Genomic DNA, 19817 nt, shown 5'->3' on the forward strand with positions numbered 1-19817 from the left:
AAAGAGAGAGTTTTCAGTTAGGGGGAGCAGCTTCTGAATGTTTGTGTATGTGAACTAGATAGCAATGTAGAATTGTGTAAAGTTCATGTACAAACAATTTAGGATGTCAGTATAGAAGTTGGTCTAGGGTGTTTTGGTATTTTGTCACATAATTGACAAAGGGGGAGATTGAAAGTGCCCTGGTTTGTCAATTAGCGTGAGTGTTGAGTTGGCTAGACAAAGAAGCTCCATAGGAAGATCAATCAACCATCTACCTCAACCGGATGTGGGCCTGAACTCGCCATAGGTAAATCTTAGCCTCACATCCTATCTCCCAAGACACCAGGTAATTAAAACCCTTAAAATTGATTAGAATATTATAAGGTTTCTGAGTTAGAAAACTTTTTTCAAAGTTACAAAAATCTCTAAGTCTTCTTCCTCTGTCGATTTATCGAGAGACTATTCAATATAATTGAATAGTGTTGTCGATGTCGTCGATGACCAATCGATACCATCGAAATGAGGACAAAAGATATCCAGCAACCACATATATTTCTAGATGGATTTATCGATGTATCGATATACATATCGATATCATCGAACTTTGAATCTCGAGTCTATCGAAATTGACTCGATAAAATTGACAGCACATCAAATGTGTCCCTATTTTTTTAAGGAAAATCATAAAATCTTCAATATATAGAAGTTCTCTTCGATATCATCGGAATTCAAATTTCGAAGATATCGGAAGGACTTCGATGATATCGGTTTTGGACACTCTGTTTTTCAGTAATATTTTCAGGTTGTTCTATCTTAGATCGAGGGTCACTCGATAGAATCGATATTCAAATATCGATGTTATCGAGGCCAGACCGATTGCATCGAGAATGGACATAAACTGTCTAGCAAGCTCACTGGTAAAATTCTTGGATTTTTCGATGCATCGACACGGCTATCGATATCATCGAGATTCAAATTTCGATGATATCGAGTGTACCTCGATCGTTCCTTTTGACCTAAGATATTTCAAAGCCAAGTCTCTCTCATTTTTCAAGTGTCGAGGAATCGAACCTCGTGTCGATGAAATCAGAGTTCGAAATTCAATGACATCGACGCATGTTCGATTTCCTCGACCAGCTGTCAAAATGTTTCAAAAGTGTTTGACATTTGAGTTTGTTTCATCGGGCGGTCAGTCGGTACAATTGAGAGTATAAGCTCGATGATATCGACTCTACTCAATAATACTGAACTCTGTCATAAATGTGACCGTTTTATATCCGTTGGAACCTTTTGCCTATTTATAGAGAGCTTGTTCTTAGTTGCTGGTAGAGAGAATATAGAGAGTGCTTTAGTGTGTTTAACCCTAGATCATATACCCTAATCCTTCTCTCTCATGGGAGTTCATCCTCCAATCCACCCTCATCATTGACATTCAATAGAGTGGATTGAGGAATGAACTTCCACATTCAAGGATCCTCCAGATACCATCTTAATGGCAAATCATTAAGCTAGGATGCCTTGAATGCATAGATGATTTGAATTGTTTTACCTCCCTTATAGGAAAATATTTGAGAGTAGGTTTCCATCATAACCTTGACCCAACCCGTCGCCATGTATTGGTACATCTTCTGAGTTGTGGATCAAGGAAGCTGAAGTTCTTCATCAAAGGAGGAGATCTTCAATAAGCATTAAAAGGGACTCATTTGCTTATCTGTAAGTTATTAGAGTCCAGAGGACACTTGTGATCATTCCTTTGTAGGATTGGGTTTAAGTTGTTTCTCACCCCTTGCAAGCCCTTGTAGGAGGCATCTGGCGGGAGTGTATGTGGTGGGTGCTATGTGTTGACCCTTACTCTGTGGAGAGCATAAATGTTAGATCCTTTGTGTAGGTCCTTGACCAAGGTGGTCTAAAATTTAGGTACGTTATGTTGACCCTTGCTCATGGGAGCATAAACAAGTGAGGTTCCTTGAGTGGATCCTTGATCAGTGTGCCTAAAATTGGGTGCTATCTGTTGACCCTTACTCATGGGAGCATAAACTGTTAGCCTAGGTGTAGGTTGTACTGGTTAGAGGTAAACTTGATTTAAAACCTTGGGTTTGAGGTGAACCATGTGAAACCTCCTTGTGAAATCTAGTACACTTAAGGGTTGAGTGTTTAAGCCGGGAGTGGAGTAGACAAGTAGTCGAACAACTATAAAAATGATTGTGTTTGTGATTGTTATTGTCTTTCATTCCTATGTGATTATATGCCTTCATATTTGATTATCTGAGATCACATCTCATACACAGTCACATCCATCATAAACTCTGATTTGCATCTTGTTTACCTTTAAAAGTAGTTTTATGATTGGTTCCTCTATTTGGCTTGGAAGCCATTAGAGTTATTTTGAAGAATTCCTAATTCATGCATATCTACTCAGGACAAGTTGGATAGGATTTTAAATAAACCATAAATTTTTATAAAAGGTCGATTCACCCCCCTCTAGGACATATTGGCATATTCCTACTTCAACTAAAGTGGTCATTACAGCAATTTCAGTCCCCATCTCCCTAATCTAATCATGTCATCATCAAAATCGTGGGAGTGGGCCAGGCACGTCTCAAGAGGGTTAGAGGATAGGGTCAAAAGAGTTCTATCTTTTACAATAGAGTCGACTACGTTAATGCCGTGGAAATCATCATCATCATCCTCTGACTGTTTGCCTGAATTGAAAAATATGTTTAACTCTAATGTCTTTTTCAAAAGACAAACTCATGACTCCATTCCTGCAATTAATGATTGCATTTGATGTGGCAAGGAATGGACGACCAAGAATGACGGGAATTTGAGTATTCACGTCCATGATGGGTTGAGTATCCAAGATGATAAAATCTACTGGGTAGTAGAATTTGTCAACCTGAACCAACACATCCTCAATTATCCCTGTCGGTACATGAACTGAGAGATTGACAAGTTGTAATGTGGTTCGGGTGGGTTTTAATTCACCTAGACCCTGTTGTTCGTAGACCGAGTAAGGAATCAGATTTACGCTCGCCCCTAAGTCAAGAAGTGTGTGCCTAATACGGTAATTCCCAATTACACATGTAATGGTTGGGCTACCAGGATTTTTGTATTTCTATGGCACATCTTGCTTTAAGATGACACTCACTTTTTCAGTTAGAAAGATTTTCTTTTGAATATTTTGTCTTCTTTTAGTCGTACACAAATCTTTCAAAAATTTGGCATATGAAGATATTTGTTTCACCACATCTAGTAAAGGAATATTGACCTTCACTTGTTCCAACACCTGTAGGATTCGGGTATGCTACAAGTCTTTTATGCTCCCCTTATTCATAATTGCACTTTTAGTTTCAAGTCCTTGTATAGCCTTTGTGAGGTCTTAAAAGACTTGTAGCATACCCAGATTGAAAAGCTCTTGATTTTGAAGATGCTTTAAAATTGGATCCTCCTGAGGTTTCCCTTGATGTGGAATTTGATTAAGGAATCCTTAAGGTGTAGTAGTTTGTCCGTTTCTCCAACTGAAGTTTGGATGATTTCTCCAGCTAGGATTGTACGTACTAGAGGTGGGCCCACTGAAAGGTCTTTGCTAATTATTCACGGCATTGGACTTCTCATTCAGTACCTCTTGAAAGGCAAGTATTGTTGGACAATTTTCAGTTGTGTGAATGTTACAAGCACAAATACCGCAAATAGTTTCCTTAGCCTTATCCTTCTTTAATTCCATAGCCTCAAGTTTCTGGTGAGATTAGCCACTTTAGCATTGATGTCATCATCCTCTCTTAGGAGATACATTCCACCCCTCTACTTGGATTAAGTCGGCCTAGATATGGTGCTTGATTTTGGGGAGATGTCCCATGCTTGTGTGTTTTCAGCAAGTTTGTCAAAATAATCCCACACATCATCGACATTTTTATTCATGAATTCCCCATTACACATTATCTCAACCAATTAGCACATGGAAAATGTCAGCCCATCATAGAAAAAGTTCATGATGTGCCACGTTTCAAAACCATGTTGTGGGCATGAACAGACAAGATCCTTGAACCACTCCCAACATTGGAAGAATGTTTCATCTTCCTTTTGGGTAAAGTTCATGATTGACTTTCCAAGGGTGTTCATCTTATGGTATGGGAAATTTTTCTTTATGAACTCCCTTGTCATGTCATTCCATCTACTAATAGATCGAGCACGTAGTAAATGCAACCACGTCTTAGCTTTCGCTTTTAAAGAAAAATGAAAGAGTTTTAGCCTGATCGTGTCGTCAGACACATTAGGAAAATATAGAGTGGCTATGATTTCATCAAACTCTTTCAAGTTTAGATACGAATTATCAGATTCAAGCCCATGAAATTTTGGAAGGAGTTGGATCACCCTGGCTTGATATCCATATGTCTTGTATTTTTTTAGAAAAACTAAACATGAAGTTGTACTCACCCCCGCCGGTTGTAAATAGTCTCGTAAAGTAGGTGCTTGATGCACCTCATTCTTATCTTGGACTTCCTCAACCCGAGGTTGAGGTTGTCTTCCTAGTTGATTAACCGGTTGATTGACAGCCATCACTTCAATTAACTTTGAGGATCTCGAGTGGTGTCTAATCCTGTGATGGATAGATAACCTCTCAACTAATCCTCATTCACTCAAAAGACGTCGAGTGTTATTATAGACCCACTTAGGCATGAAACACTCTCATCTCTCAATTTCAGATTCTAACCTAAACCTAAAAAGGAAAGAAGGAAATAAGAATTCTGAAAAAAGAAAGGAAGAGAATTAAAAAGAAGTTACCAAATTTGAAGTTCCTAATTTAAGATCCTACAAAATAAAAGAAAAGAAATCAGTTTCCAAAAATAAAAATTCTAAAATTAGAAAGTTTCTAATAGAAAGATGAGTTAGTTTCTAAAAAGGAAATAAGGAAAGCCGTAGTTTCTAAAAATGAAAAAGAAAAATTTCTAAAAATAGAAAATAGAAAGTTTCTAATAAGACAAAAAGTTAGTTTCTAAAATAATTCAGAAAAACCCTAATCCTAAAAATAGAAAGTAAATAAATCATAATCTTAACCTACTTCCAAAACTAATCAATCTCAGAAAAACATAGCCGTTAATCCCCGGTAACGACGCCAAAAACTTGTTCACAACCCCAAGTGTAGGGTCGCGATGTAGTGATAATCTTGGTGAGATTGATGTCGAAACAACAGGGACTAATCTTGTGTATTTATTTTGAGAGTAATTAGAATCAAAACTAGGAAAAGATCTAACCTAAATCAGGAAAGTAGAGAGTAATTGTAAGATGATGAATTTAGAAACTTAAGAATTTAAAGGTGGGAAACTAGGGTTTTCAGGGATCCACTTGCAGCTATTAAGATGTTTCCTTATTCGATTTAAGGCACTCAATTAGAATTGGAGTCATATCCTATCTAATTGGAAGATATTCAATAAGATCAGATCTGAACTTCCATTGACCTACTTCTCAACAGATGAAATTTGTGAATATTAGAAGTGACTCCATCACCTAACCATGCGTAGGAGACAATGGTAGACAACAGGGTATACCAATCCAACAACTAACATGGGAGAACTGTGAAGGATAGAAGGGATTCCATCACCCATCCATGCCCAAGGGATGATGGAGAACAATAGGATTTCTTATTTTCACAAACTCTAAATAGAAAAAAAAAAAGAGCACTTCAAGCTATTATAGATCCATTGTAATTTCAGTCACAATAAACCATTAAACACTAAAAGTATTACTTAAATATCAAACTAGAATCAAAGGAGTTTAACAATAATAAGAATCAAATAAGAAAAACATCCCAACCATGCTACAAGCTTCACCCCTTAGCCCTAGCTAAGGGATCTAGCCAACCATAGACATGATTGGATTAAAAACCCCAGAAGAAAGCATTAAAAACTAAGGAGAATAACTCTTGGGAAGCGACTCCTTCCTTTTGCTTTACTTCTCTAAACCTTAGATATCCTAGAAAGACTTAAGAAATCCCTATTCATAGGCAAAGTTCCACAAATCATAAAACTGGATTGAATTTACACAGTCCACATAATGCCTTCGATGTCATCGAACACCCTTCGATGTCATCGAAGGGGTTTGAATATGGAAATCGCGCCTTTTCTTCTTTCGCATTGCATAAGTCTCAGTGTCATTGAACCATCCTTCAATGTCATCGAGCAAAGCTTCAATCCATTGAACATGTCTTCGAGTCATCGAGAATGTGTCCGAAAAAGTCCAGTGAGTTACTTCGATTTCTTCAATAAATTCGATGTCATCGAGCACCTTTCTTTGAGTGATCGAACATGTCTTCGATTGATTGAGAAAAGCACCCAATATGTCTAGCAACCAACTTGATTTTTCCTCATAAATTCGATGTCATTGACCAATGTTCGATGTCATTGAATCGATCTTTTATGTCATCAAATAGTTCTCGATGACACAGTCTTTGTGATTTCTGCTCTTATTCTTTCGACTTCCTTTCTTCTCTACTTGGTTTTCTTGGATCTTGGAGTCTTGAAATCTTTAATCTTGGTCTCCAAAGATCCTTTCTTTGCTTTGGTGACTTTAGAGCCCTAAATCCATGCTTTTAGCATTCTTTTCAATCCAAGCCCTTGAATTCACCTTGCAACACAAACATATGTAAATATATATCATTAAGCCATATTATGTTTGTAAAACTAAGAAATAAATGGGGGATAATATGCAATATCTGACCCTCAACAGGGTGCACCAGTTCTTTTTGTATAAAAAAAAAGAAGAAGGATGGTACTTGACATTTGTGTATTGATTATCGTGAGGGATATTAAGAGAGAGAAGAGAGAGAGAGAGAAAAGTGAAAAAAAAGATATACACACACACACACCTTTGTTGCTCATGTGAGAAAGGAAGGAAAAGATAAAGTAAGAGAGAGAAAAAGAAGAAAGAAAACAAAGGAAGAGAAAGGAAGAAAAAAAAAAGAAAAAAAAAGAAAAGAAAAAAAAAGGAAACAGAAAAAGGAAGAGAGAGAGAGAGAGAGAGAGAGAGAGAGAGAAAGTGAGTTTTTATTTTTATAAGGTGAGTTTCTCTCACTTGATTTTATAAAAAAGTTATTTATTTATTTATTCATTTACACTTATAATTGATATTTTTTTGCCATATTATATGTTCTTTTATTTTGAGGTAATTTCTTAGTATGCTTCCTAAAATGTGTTTAAATTTTATTTTTATTTTTACTTTGGCTGTCCTTATTTTATTATACCTCAATTCAACTTTTGTATCGTCTTCTTGTTAATCATACCTTGAAATTTCATTTTGTATTTATGTAGAGTTTAATTTTTTTTTTATAAGAATCTCTAATTTATATATAATTTTTTATAGATTCTAAAGGTTACTGCTATCAGGTTTGGTAGGTTAGTAGTCTGACTAGCTAACGTACAAATGGGTTTCTCATCAAGTACCCTTTGGATGGGTGAGCATGTCACGCAAGAGGTTTCCATTCTCAGGCTAGGTGTTGGCCAACTGGTGTAAACTGGCCCTAGTGTTAAAAAATGAATAAACCACACTTATTATTATGGATTATAGCATTTGTTGATTTCATTCATTCATTTTTCTTTGAATTTACATTGAAAAATCTTATTTATTAATTCCTCATATGTTGCTTTACCTAAATAGGTATTTTATCTTTTAGTACATTTTATTTAGATTATACGAGGTTATTTTTTAAACCTGTGTTGAGATTACTCACTAGGCTTCGCAGCTTACCCTATTGAGATTTTAAAATTTTAGGATTAGGATCTCGTAGAGGCGCTTAAAGAGATTTGCTTTTATTTATTTTGTTTCTTTAACATTTTCTAAGTGTAATGAACATTAGGTATAGTATGATAGTATGGAGATGACATGAGTTTGGAGATAATCTTAAATAGTTGAAACATGGATATTTTATTCTTCTCTAGATAAATGTTTAATTATTTAAATTTTGAATTGTTATATTTTATGAATGAGAATCAATTTGTCAATATATGTGTGGATTATGAAATGTAAACACACAAAACATAAGTCATGCCTTCGGGTACGGAATTGAGGTCAGATATACCCAAGTGTAGGATTTCGGGGCATGACAGATTGGTATCAAAGCTTAAGTTTAGAATCATTGAGGACCTAGGGTTTAGTTGAAAATGTAGTCACTTTGAAAATTAAGATATATCCCCTGCAAGTGTAGTGGTGATCAAAACTTAATTTGTAGTATTATCTTTTAGCGATCCACCCTTATGTGATATCTAAAACTTATTGTTTGATTTAGAACATGTCTGGGAGCCGATGTGGAGATAGAGGTAGAGGTAGAGCAAGTCCTGTGGTGACCACACCAGGGTCCACCAAAAGTGGCCAGTCACCTGATGGGGTCTTTTGTGCTTTAGGTGGCATGGCGACCATTCTTGGATAACACATTCACAGCGATAATAGAGGAGCCACCCCAGTTGTGCAGGATGGCGTTGGGGGCTTAGTAGAGAAATTTAAGAGATTGAAGTCACCTGCTTTCAAGGGTTTGTCAGACCTTTTGGAGGCAGAAAAGTGAAAAAATAAATAGGGAAGATATTCACTGTTTTAGGATGTGATGAGGAGCAGTAGGTCACACTTGCAGTTTTCCTATTAGAGGGAGGGGCCGACCATTGGTAGAAGACAATTTCTAGAACAATTGAAGAAGATACCGCATGGACGTGGGATATGTTCTGTGAGAAGTTCAATGGGAAATAGTTTCCTGAGTGTGTACAAAAGCAGAAAGAAGAGGAATTCATAAGCTTAAAACAGGGGGAGATGACTGTAGGCCAATATGAGTCTAAATTTATTGAACTATCCCATTTTACCCAATATATGATTCAGGATAAAGCTCGCAAAGCTAAGAAGTTTGAGTGAGGTCTAAGAGGGTCAATTCGTAACAAGCTGACTCCACTTAAGCTTAGATTGTATGATGATGTAGTAGAACAAGCCCTAATGATAGAGCAAGACAACGAATAATTCTGAAAAAGTCACAACCAGAAGAGAGAAGCGAAGAGCAATGCTAGGGCTGCACTAAATAGATATCAAGCACAGGGCGATGCTTCCAAGAAGCAGAAGATGGCGGTAACAAACACCTCAACTCTAGCTTAGCCAACGAATTGATTTATGGGTAAATGTTATAACTCCGCTTGTTTTTATAGACAACCGCCTCAGTAGCCACATTATCAGGCATCCCAACAAATGCACATAAGACCTCAACCATATTACTAGAGACCTCTATATCATCAAGCACCGGAACAGTATCAGAGACCTCTACAGCAAAGACCCCCTTAGCAGCAACAACGCCACAACAACAACACCACCAACCGAGGCAGGAAGGCCAGGCTTCTCAACAGCTGGCCCAAGGTCATGTGTTCACCATAGTACTACCAAACACAAATGCTAATGGAGCAGTGGTGGAAGGTATTGTAATTATATATTCCTTGCCTACTCAAGTTTTATTTGATTTAGGAGCTACGCATTCTTTTCCTTTCGTACATACATTAAGTCTATCTCTTGAACTCTTGGATAAGAATTTAGTAATTACTACACCAATGAGAAGCTCTGTAGTGCTAAATCAAATATGTAGATCTTGACCTGTCATGGTTGGAGATTCCGTATTGTTAGCCGACCTTATCATATTGGAGATATAAGAGTTCGATGTTATTCTGGTAATGGATTGGTTGACTTCGTTCCATGCAAAGTTGGATTATTTTGAGAAGACTGTGACCTTCTCTATTCCTAGACGACTGAGACTCTAAATTCTTAGAAAGCAAAAGGACAAACCATTATGTGATTTCTTAGCACTTTTGGAAGATGAACCACAAGAAGTGGGTATCGATCAAATTCCAGTCGTATGTATACCAAATGTGGCTGAATTAAAGAAGGAAATTTTAGACGAGGCATATCGTACTAAGTTCCCAATCCACCTTGGAGGTACGAAGATGTATTGTGATATGCGTAGGCAATATTGGTGGAATAATATGAAGAGGGAGATCGCTGATTTTGTGGCCAAATGTCTCATATGTCAACAGGTGAAAGCAGAGCATCAGAAGCCATCAGGAATGTTACAGTCGCTGCCGATTGCCGATTACCGAGTGAAAGTGGGAGCACATATCCATGGATTTCATTATGGGATTGCCATTGACATGCAATAATCATGATGTAGTTTGAGTCATCGTCGACCACTTAACTAAGTCCGCACATTTTCTTCCTATACGTGCTACCTATCCCCTAGAAGAATTATGTAAGCTCTATATTAAAGAAATAATTAGACTGTACAGAGTGCCTGTACCTATTATATCCAAACGGGATTCTAAGTGCACGTCTCATTTCTTGAGGAGTTTACAAAAGGAATTAGGAACCGCTCTTAATTTCAGCATCAGTTTCCACTCTCAAATTGACAGGCAGATTAAACAACTGAATTAGATACTTAAGGACATGCTCTGAGTTTGTGTGCTTGATTTTAAAGGGAGTTGGGATGACCATTTACCATTGATCGAGTTCGCTTATAATAATAGCTACCGAATAAGTATCGGCGTGGCACCACACGAGGCTTTGTATGGGAGGCCTTGTAGATCTCTAAATTATTTGGCAGAAGTTGGAGAAGGTAGTTTTCTTGGACCAGAGATTGTGTAAAGACGATAGAGAAGATTTTTATCATTAGAAACCATTTGTGCGTAGTCCAAAGTTGTCAGAAGAGTTATGCCGATAATCATAGATGAGATCTAGAGTTTACGGTTGGAGATCACGTCTTCTTAAAGATTTCTCCTATGAAAGGCATCATGAGATTCAGTAAAAAGGGAAAGTTGGCTCTAAGGTATATAGGTCTGTTCGAGGTTCTATAAAGGGTTGATGTTGTCGCATATAGGCTCGCTTTACCACCTCAGTTGTCCGGTATTCATGATGTTTTCCGTGTGTCGATGTTAAGGAAATATGAGAGGGATGTTTCTCATGTTATAGACTGGCAACCATTAGAGATCCAGAAAGATGATTCGAACATCGAACAACTAGTGCTTATTCTTGATAGGAAAGACCAAGTGCTTCAATCCAGAGTTATACCATTAGTAAAGATTCAGTGGAGTCACCATACAGAAGAAGAAGCTTCTTGAGAACGAGAGGCAGAGATCAAAGTGAAATACCCTCACCTATTCGCTTTATAGGTATGTAAATTTCTAGGATAAAATTTCTTTTGAGGACAAAATTTCTTTTAAGGATAGAATGTAATAACCTGAATTAATCTTGACCATCTAATTTTAACTGTTGATCGACGTACCAAACTAATCCAATATGGTCGTTGATCTACATGATCAACCTATCCATTCTCAACCATTGATCTGAACATATTCGAATCCAATTATCTATTGAAAAATAAATCTAACCATGCATCTGACCATTCATCTAGAGATACACTCATCTAACCATCCATATGCGAAAATCAATGGAATACTTGTCCATCTATCTAAACTGATTGTCCATCTCACTTGTCATGTGGCCATACAATTCTACCCGTCCATTTCACCACCAATCCACAGGTACATCCCAATGTCCATCCTCCAATCACACATGAACTCATTTAACCGTACATTTATCCATCCATCTATCCATACATCCATCCGTCCGTCTATGTATACATCGATCCATCCCTCCATCTACATCATCCATTTATGCACCATTAAATACATCATAATCATAGGTTATTTCATGCATCAAATATGTACACCCATTTCATGCATGCACACCTCTCTCACACATGCGACATGCACACACATGTGGCACATGCATTCAGCACACATGAGATGCATGGTGCACGTGTGGCGTGCACACACATGCGGCACACATAAGATGCATGGTGCATGTGTGTGCACTAGATAATCCACATTTAAAAAAATGGCAAGAGAAAAACGTGATGAAAGAATGTGTAAATGGAAGTAAGAAACGGTTTTTCTTACATTCATTTCACATGTGGGAAAAAATGTATAAATAAGTGGATTGTGAATGTGAAGTAAAACATGAAGTGAGGTGAGGAAGTGAGGAGAGAGAGAGAGAGAGAGAGAGAGAGAGAGAGAGAGAGAGAGAGAGTTCCCTTGTTGTTAACGTGAGGGATATTGAGAGAGAGAGAGAGAGGAGAGAGAGAAAAGAAAAAAAATAATATATATATATATATATATATACGTTTGTTGCTCATGTGAGCAAGGAAAGAAAAGATAAAGTAAGAGAGAGAAAAAGAAGAAAGAAAACAAAGGAAGAGAAAGGAAGAAAAAGAAAAGAAAAGAAAAGAAAAAAAGAAGAGGAAATAGAAAAAGGAAGAGAGAAAAAAAAAAGGGAGTTTTTATTTTTATAAGGTGATTTTCTCTCACTTGATGTTATAAAAAAGTTATTATTATTTATTTATTTGTTTATTCATTTGTACTTATAATTTTTATTTTTTTTGCCATATTAAATGTTCTTTTAATTTGATGTAATTGCTTAGTATGCTTCTTAAAATGTGTTTAAATTTTATTTTTATTTTTACTTCGGTTGTCGTTATTTTATTATGCCTCAATTCAGCTTTTATATCGTCTTATTGTTAATCATACCTTGAAATTTCAGTTTTTATTTATTTAGAGTTTTTAAAAAATTATAAGAATCTCAAGTTTATATATAATTTTTTTTTATAGATTCTAAGATCTAATTGATTACGTTGTAATTTTATTTATTTATTTTGTAAAACTTTAATTATGTACGGGCAATTTACATTGATCAGAAATTATTTTTTTAGTTTGATAAATTATTTACAACATATATTATGGATTCGATCGAAGAATAGCGATCATTGTATAATTTTTTTAAAAAATTAGTTTAATGTAATATTGAAATCATACTTGATCAGAATAGTTTTTAAAACATCAGAAAATAGGTGGGGCGATCAAGTCCTCTAGGTTGAAAATCCCTAAAGTGTAAATAGGTAGGGCGATTAAGACCCTTGGGTTAAAAGTCCCAGAAACCCAACTGGTACCTCTTGTAACCTCTATCTTACCCTTTGAATGTGTGAGCATGTCAGGATTGTAAAAGGTTCCCACTGTCGAGTTTGATAGGGTAATAGTATGACCAGCTAACATACAAATGGGTCCCTCACCAAGTGCCCTTTAGATGGGTGAGCATGTCATGCAAGAGGTTCCCATTGTCAGACTAGGTGTTGGCCAACCGGTGTAAGCTGGCCCTGGTGTTAAAAAAAAAAAAGGAATAAACCACACTTGTTATTATGGATTATAGCATTTGTTGATTTCATTCATTCATTTTTCTTTGAATTTATATTGAAAAATCTTATTTAATAATCTCCTCATATGTTGCTTTAACTAAATAGGTATTGTATCTTTTAGTACATTTTATTCAGATTACATGAGGTTATTTTTAAAACCTGTGTTGAGATTACTCACTAGGCTTCGCAGCTTACCCTATTAGGATTTTAAAATTTCAAGATCAGGATCTCATAGAGGTGCTTAAAGAGATTTATTTTTATTTATTTTGTTTCTTTAGCATTTTCTAAATAAGTGTAATGAACATTAAGTATTGTATGGTAGTATGGAGATGACATGAGTTTGGAGATAATCTTGAATAGTCGAAACATGAATATTTTATTCTTCTCTAAATAAATGTTTGATTATTTAATTTTTAGATTGTTATATTTTATGAATGAGAATCAATTTGTCAATATATATGTGGATTATGAAATGTAAACATACAAAACATAAGTCATGCCTTCGGGTACGGAATCAACGTCGGATATACCCAAGTGCTAGATTTCGGGGCGTGACAGTGTATTAAGGAATAAGATATCTACAAAATTGCTTTCAAAATGCATTATGGTCATTATGCATTCTTGGCCATGCCGTTTGGGTTTACCAATGCACTTGCATTGTTCATGGACCTGATGAATAGGGTGTTCCAGCCTTATCTTAATAATTTTATCATTATGTTCACTGATGACATTCTGATTTATTCAAAGACCAGTGAATAACATGAACTACATCTAAGGATGACATTGTAAACTCTAAAAGATAACAATTTGTATGCTACGTTTTTGAAGTGTGAGTTTTAGAAGGCGAGTGTTAAATTTCTTGGGCATATTATTTCAGAAAAAGACATTATGAATGATCCTATGAAGATCGAAGCTATATTGAAGTGAGAGCAGCCCACATGTGTGTCAGAAGTTAGAAGATTTCTCGGGGTTGCTGGATATTATAGAAGATTTATTAAGGATTTTTTTGAAGATTGTTGGACCTCTAACGAGTTTAACTCGGAAAGAAGTGCACTTCAAGTGGACCGAAAAGTGTGAGGAAGCTTTTACTACACTGAAGCAACTTCTAACATCAACTCCTGTCCTAACCCTCCTGAAGGATGGGTTAATATTTGAAGTTTACACCGATGCATCGACTAAAGGTTTGGATTGTGTAATAATGTAAGGGAGCAAGGTGATCACATATGCATCAAGGAAGCTTAAACTCCCCGAGCATAATTACCCGACCTATGATCTAGAGTTGGGCACTATTGTATTTGTGTTGAAGATTTGACGACATTCATGTCCTAAATAAAAGAACTAGGGTGATATAAGAATTTATAAATGTTGTTATCGATGATCAAATTGTCACACCCAAATTTGATCAAGATGATGAAATTACCATAGTCAATCAATCTGAACTATCATCAAAATCAGATTTAACTGAGATAAGATTAGTCAAGGATCACTCGACTAATCAAATACTTAGTAACCTTCACACTGGTGTTCAAACCAAAAGACAGTTAGAAAACTTATGTAATTATGTTTGCTTCACTTCCCAGATAGAACCGACTAATGTAAATGAAGCCCTAGCTGATGAAAGTTAGATTTTGGCTATGCAAGATGAATTAAATTAGTTTGTTAGAAACAATGTTTGGTATCTGGTTCCCAGACCTTCTAACAAAAATGTGATTGGAACTAAATGATTTTTTTAAACTAAATGATTTTAAAAAAATATATAATAAATTAAGTAATATTATAAGAAAAAAGGCATGATTCGTTGTGCAAGGTTACACTTAAATTATAGGGATTGGCTACGATGAGACCTTTGCACTAGTTGTTTGTCTTGAATCTATCGGACTATTTATTTCCATTGTATGCCATAAAAATTTCAAAATATACCAAATGAATGTTAAAAGTCTCTTCTTAAATGGTGACTTAAATGAGGTAGTTTATGTTGAACAACCTAAGGGCTTTGAAGATCCCAAACTTCTTAATAAATTATACCGTCTTAAAAAGGCTCTATATGGTTTAAAACAAGCCCTAAGAGCATGGTATGAAAAACTGACTAAATTTCTACTTAGTCAAAATTTTAAAATGGGGAGTGTTGATAAAACCTTATTTATCAAAAAATATAGTGAAGATATGTTAATTGTTCAAATATATGTAGATGATATTATTTATGGATTAACTTGTACTGACCTCTCCTCTAAGTTTGCAGATTCGATGAAATCAGAATTCAAAATGAGTATGGTTGGTGAGCTAAATTATTCCCTTGGTCTCCAAGTGAAACAACTCAAAGATGTGATATTTATTTCTCAAGCCAAATATACTATGAATCTAGTGAATAGATTTGGTTTTAAGAATGGTAAATATTTTCAGACACCTATGGCTACAATACTCAAATTATCTAAAGATGAATCAAGTAAAAGTTTTGACTCTCGTCTTTATCGTAGCATGATTGGTAGTTTATTATATTAACAGCCAGTAAAATTGATATTTCTTTCAGTGTTGGCATATTTACCAGATATCAACTAACCCTAAAGAATTTCATTTATCTTCTGTCAAAAAACTTATTAGATATGTTGCAAGTACTGCTAACTTAAGTTTATGGTATCTACATGATACGTCACTACAAATAACTAGATACACTGATGTTGACTGGCCAGATAATGTTGATGATAGAAAATCCACAAGTGGTGAATGCTTTTATATTGGAAACTGCCTTGTTTTTTGGATGAGCAAGAAGCAAAATTCTATATCACTATCCACAACAGAAGCTGAATATTTTGTGGTAGGGAATGCATGCATGCAACTTATGTAGATGAAATGCATATTAGTCGACTATGGTATTAATCAAGATACCATGAATCTATATTGTGATAATACCAGTACAATAAACATATCTAAAAATCTTATTCAACATTCTCATATACAAAACATATTTATAGACGATATCATTATATTCGAGAATTAGTTGAAGACAAGACTGTCATGCTCGAATACATTCAAACCGAGAAGCAGCGTGCAGATATTCTGACAAAACCTCTAGACAGTGTTAGATTCTCTAATTTAAAACATGACATTGGATTATGTTGTATTAATTAATTATTTTATCTTTAAATAATCTTTCTTTAGTGCATTTTTGTTAATTCTTATTTTTATTGAAATTTGCATAAAAGAAAAAAAAAAGGAAAATTGCAAAATTATTGGGTTTTTCGGCCAACACTTAGCTTACCAACCAATTCGACCAGTTGAGCACGTGCTCGAATTAGCCGAAGTGCGCGTGAATTGGGTAAAAAGGGAGAAAAAGCACAAATCTCATTTCACTTCTTCTTCCTCGGCCCACTGGTGCTTCCTTCGGCCAACCCATCACTCTAGCTTCCTTGTAAGTGGTTTATTTGCATTTTCCTTCTAGATTTAATTTCTTAGTTGCATTTTATTTGAGTATCTTGCATTTTTTCTTGAATCTAGATTCATCTTTTTGGTGGGTTTACTCTAAATTTGATCTTCTCAAACCCATCCCCTATTTTTCTATTCCTTACATATTTTCTTCCATGGAACTGAGATATTAACGTACCATTCGTAGACCTCATTCCGGTTCTTCATCCTGCTCTGATCCTCAGGTTGTGCGGACCATACGCGCACCAGAAGATGATCCGGAGAATGTTCTGAAATTTCACTCTCAGAGCATTATTATTGAGCGATCAGTTAACCTTGATCACATCGCTCAATATGATCTCTTTGAACTCCTCTCCAAGGTAAGATTGGAGAAAATTTTAAAATGGGGCGGGGAGACTTACCGGTCCATTGCACAAGGGATGTATGTATCCATTAATGAAGTTTCTTTAGAAAACTTAACATTTAATATTTAATTTATGGAATAAACTATCATAGTAACACCCTCCATCATATCATCCGTTATGGACATTGAGATGGCAGATGATGGGGTACCAATTTCTACTATTTTTGAAGATATGAAGAATTCATAAAGAAACTCTCTTACCCAGGTGTTATGTGGTTTTAACGCCGAATGGGGTCCGGTAACTCTCTCCCCACTTATAATTTACTTTCAAAATATCACGTTATTCACTGCATCTTTATTTCTAATATCTATCACAAGGCAGGGAATAAAACCGACCTTACTCCCTTAATGATGTCTGTTATGCATGATGTTGCATCCAATATACGTATTTGTCTTCCATCTTTGATTTCCTTCCTGATTATTCAATATCGCCTCCATCCACAGCATGACTCCATTCCTTTTGCATTCCTCATGACTTCCCTTTGTGCTTTAATGTTCAAATGTTCGCCATCGAAGCACTAGAATTTGAACTCCCATTTGGAAATGCAAATATGAATATAATGCAGTTAAATCTGTGTCCTGAGCAACTAGGCGATCAAGAAGAAGCTCGTGAAGTTGACATCAACATGGACGATATTTTTACTGATTTGGAAGAATCAGGAGACACGAATGATTCTTTTTTCCAACCTTCTCAATTTTCTGATAGGTTGGATAGTTTAGAGAAGAAGGTGGACACTTTACAAGTATCCCAAGACTTCTTCAAACTTAAAAACAATACATGAAGTACGTTAAAAAGTACTTTCATAACTTTAATAGGAGTTTGAAGATTAATGATCCTGAGATGCTTGCATCGTCCTCCTCTGAATTAAAATTATTGTACATTTATGGTCTGTAATAACTTTTCATTATTCATTAGATTTGTTGCTCCCTTACTTGGTTTCTCTTTAGACTATTTGGATAATTGTCTTTATAAATTTGGATGATTTTATTATTAATCTTTATGACATTATCCTTGATATACATGCCTTTTATTATGCATCATTTTGATTTATTTATTCCTTTGTCAACTTCTGACAAAAAAGGGGAGAGATTATGATATCCATGATATATTTATTTAATGCATGCTATGATTTATTTAACGCATGATATGAGATATGGAGAAATGAATATGGATTTTTTTTTTATGCTGAAAAAAATTTGATTGGATATATATTTTTTTCTTTGATTAAGTACTCAGGGGGGAGCATCGGAAGAACTTTAAGATATGATACTACAGATGGTGTACAAATGTTCTTTCAAACTAGAGCACGTATTAGTATGATGAGTCTATGAGATGTTGTAATGTTGTATGATGAGTTATGTATGATTGTGTTTTGTCATGAAATTGACAAAGGGGAAGATTGTAAATGCTTATACTTAAAGCATAGTTAGGATTGTTAAATTTTGTAGTCCCAAATGATGAAGATGTTCTTCGACGACTCATAAAGACTACGTAAAGACTAGATCAACATCTCAAGGAAGACTCAATATCTCAAACTTTAAATTTGCTTAGTTCGAAGTTTGAAGCATCCTATATGTGTCGACCATCAGGTGGTATAACCTCAAAATGAACCTAGGTTAGTTATATTTCACATGGTGACATAATAAACTTGATTTTAAGTAAAATACACTGAAGTTAGGCTAACCCAACTTCTAGTCTACCTTCGGCTAACCCAACACATTTCAGGCAAGTATACAACAAGATAGAGTTTTTTCGAGTCAAGTTCAGCCATCCCAACCTTGGCTTCGACCAGCCCAACCTGTCAATTCGGTCAACTCGAAGTGTTCGGTCAAGTTTCCATTAACATTATATTTTTGGATCTTAGGGAGATTCGTCTAGTCAAACCCTGTGTTCGGCTGCTGAACTAGAGGTTTGGCCAGCCGAATTTCCAAGACTTTCGGATATAAATAGAGGCCTTCTCTCATTCATTTCAACAATGAAAAATTGAGAGAAATATACTCAAGCAAGGAGAGAAAGTCAGGGCCATCTTAAGCTATTTGTGCGGTAAATCTGATATTCAATTTACTTTATTCTATTCTCTTTCTCAAGTTAGTTTAATTGTTTACAATAGAGTAATCCATACTCTACTTGAAAATTAGAGAATTGAATTTGTGGCATTATCATTTTTGTTTATTACTTGAAAAATACATTTGATCTTTACATTCTTTTTGGATTGAATACATATACATCTTCATCAATATCCTAAGAAAGAAGATCGATACAATCAAGTTATAGTTACGTCTTCGACTCAACATCTGAAGATAAGTACTATAATTTTGATTTTATCTTCTGGGTTTTTCTGAGATAGCCCGAAAATGTCAGCGGGTTATTTTGTGGTGAGCCCATAAAAATCACAAATTGGGTTTTGTTGTGATAGCCCGTGAAAATCACAAGAACTATATAAGGTTGTTAAGGTGAACCCGTGAAAACCTTGAAATAGTAAAAGCTAAAATTACAAGGGTAGTAATTTTGGGAGTGGAGTACATGTGTGGTTAAGTACCAAACCACTATAACTCTTTGTGCATTAGTAGTGAATATTTATTTATTTATTTCTTTCCTTATGATTGATTGTCTCTTACTAAGTTTGGTATTTTGATCTCAACGACATTGTGAAATAAGGTTGTCATGCCTAAATCTTTTAGGTGAAGGTTGTCCTATGAACTATTTGGAATCAAGATTTCAATACTCTAAGCAATTGAGAATATTTGTTTTATTATTTCGCA

At 35.4% G+C, this 19817-nt stretch overlaps 1 pseudogene; it reads left to right on the forward strand.

Moving 5' to 3' along the window:
• The first annotated feature begins 3985 nt into the window (after window positions 1-3985).
• On the forward strand, window positions 3986-4084 carry LOC131228389 (small nucleolar RNA R71; annotated as a pseudogene).
• The last annotated feature ends 15733 nt before the right edge of the window (window positions 4085-19817 follow it).

The sequence above is a fragment of the Magnolia sinica genome, chromosome 15 (genome assembly GCF_029962835.1).
Source record: "Magnolia sinica isolate HGM2019 chromosome 15, MsV1, whole genome shotgun sequence".
Lineage (NCBI taxonomy): Eukaryota > Viridiplantae > Streptophyta > Magnoliopsida > Magnoliales > Magnoliaceae > Magnolia > Magnolia sinica.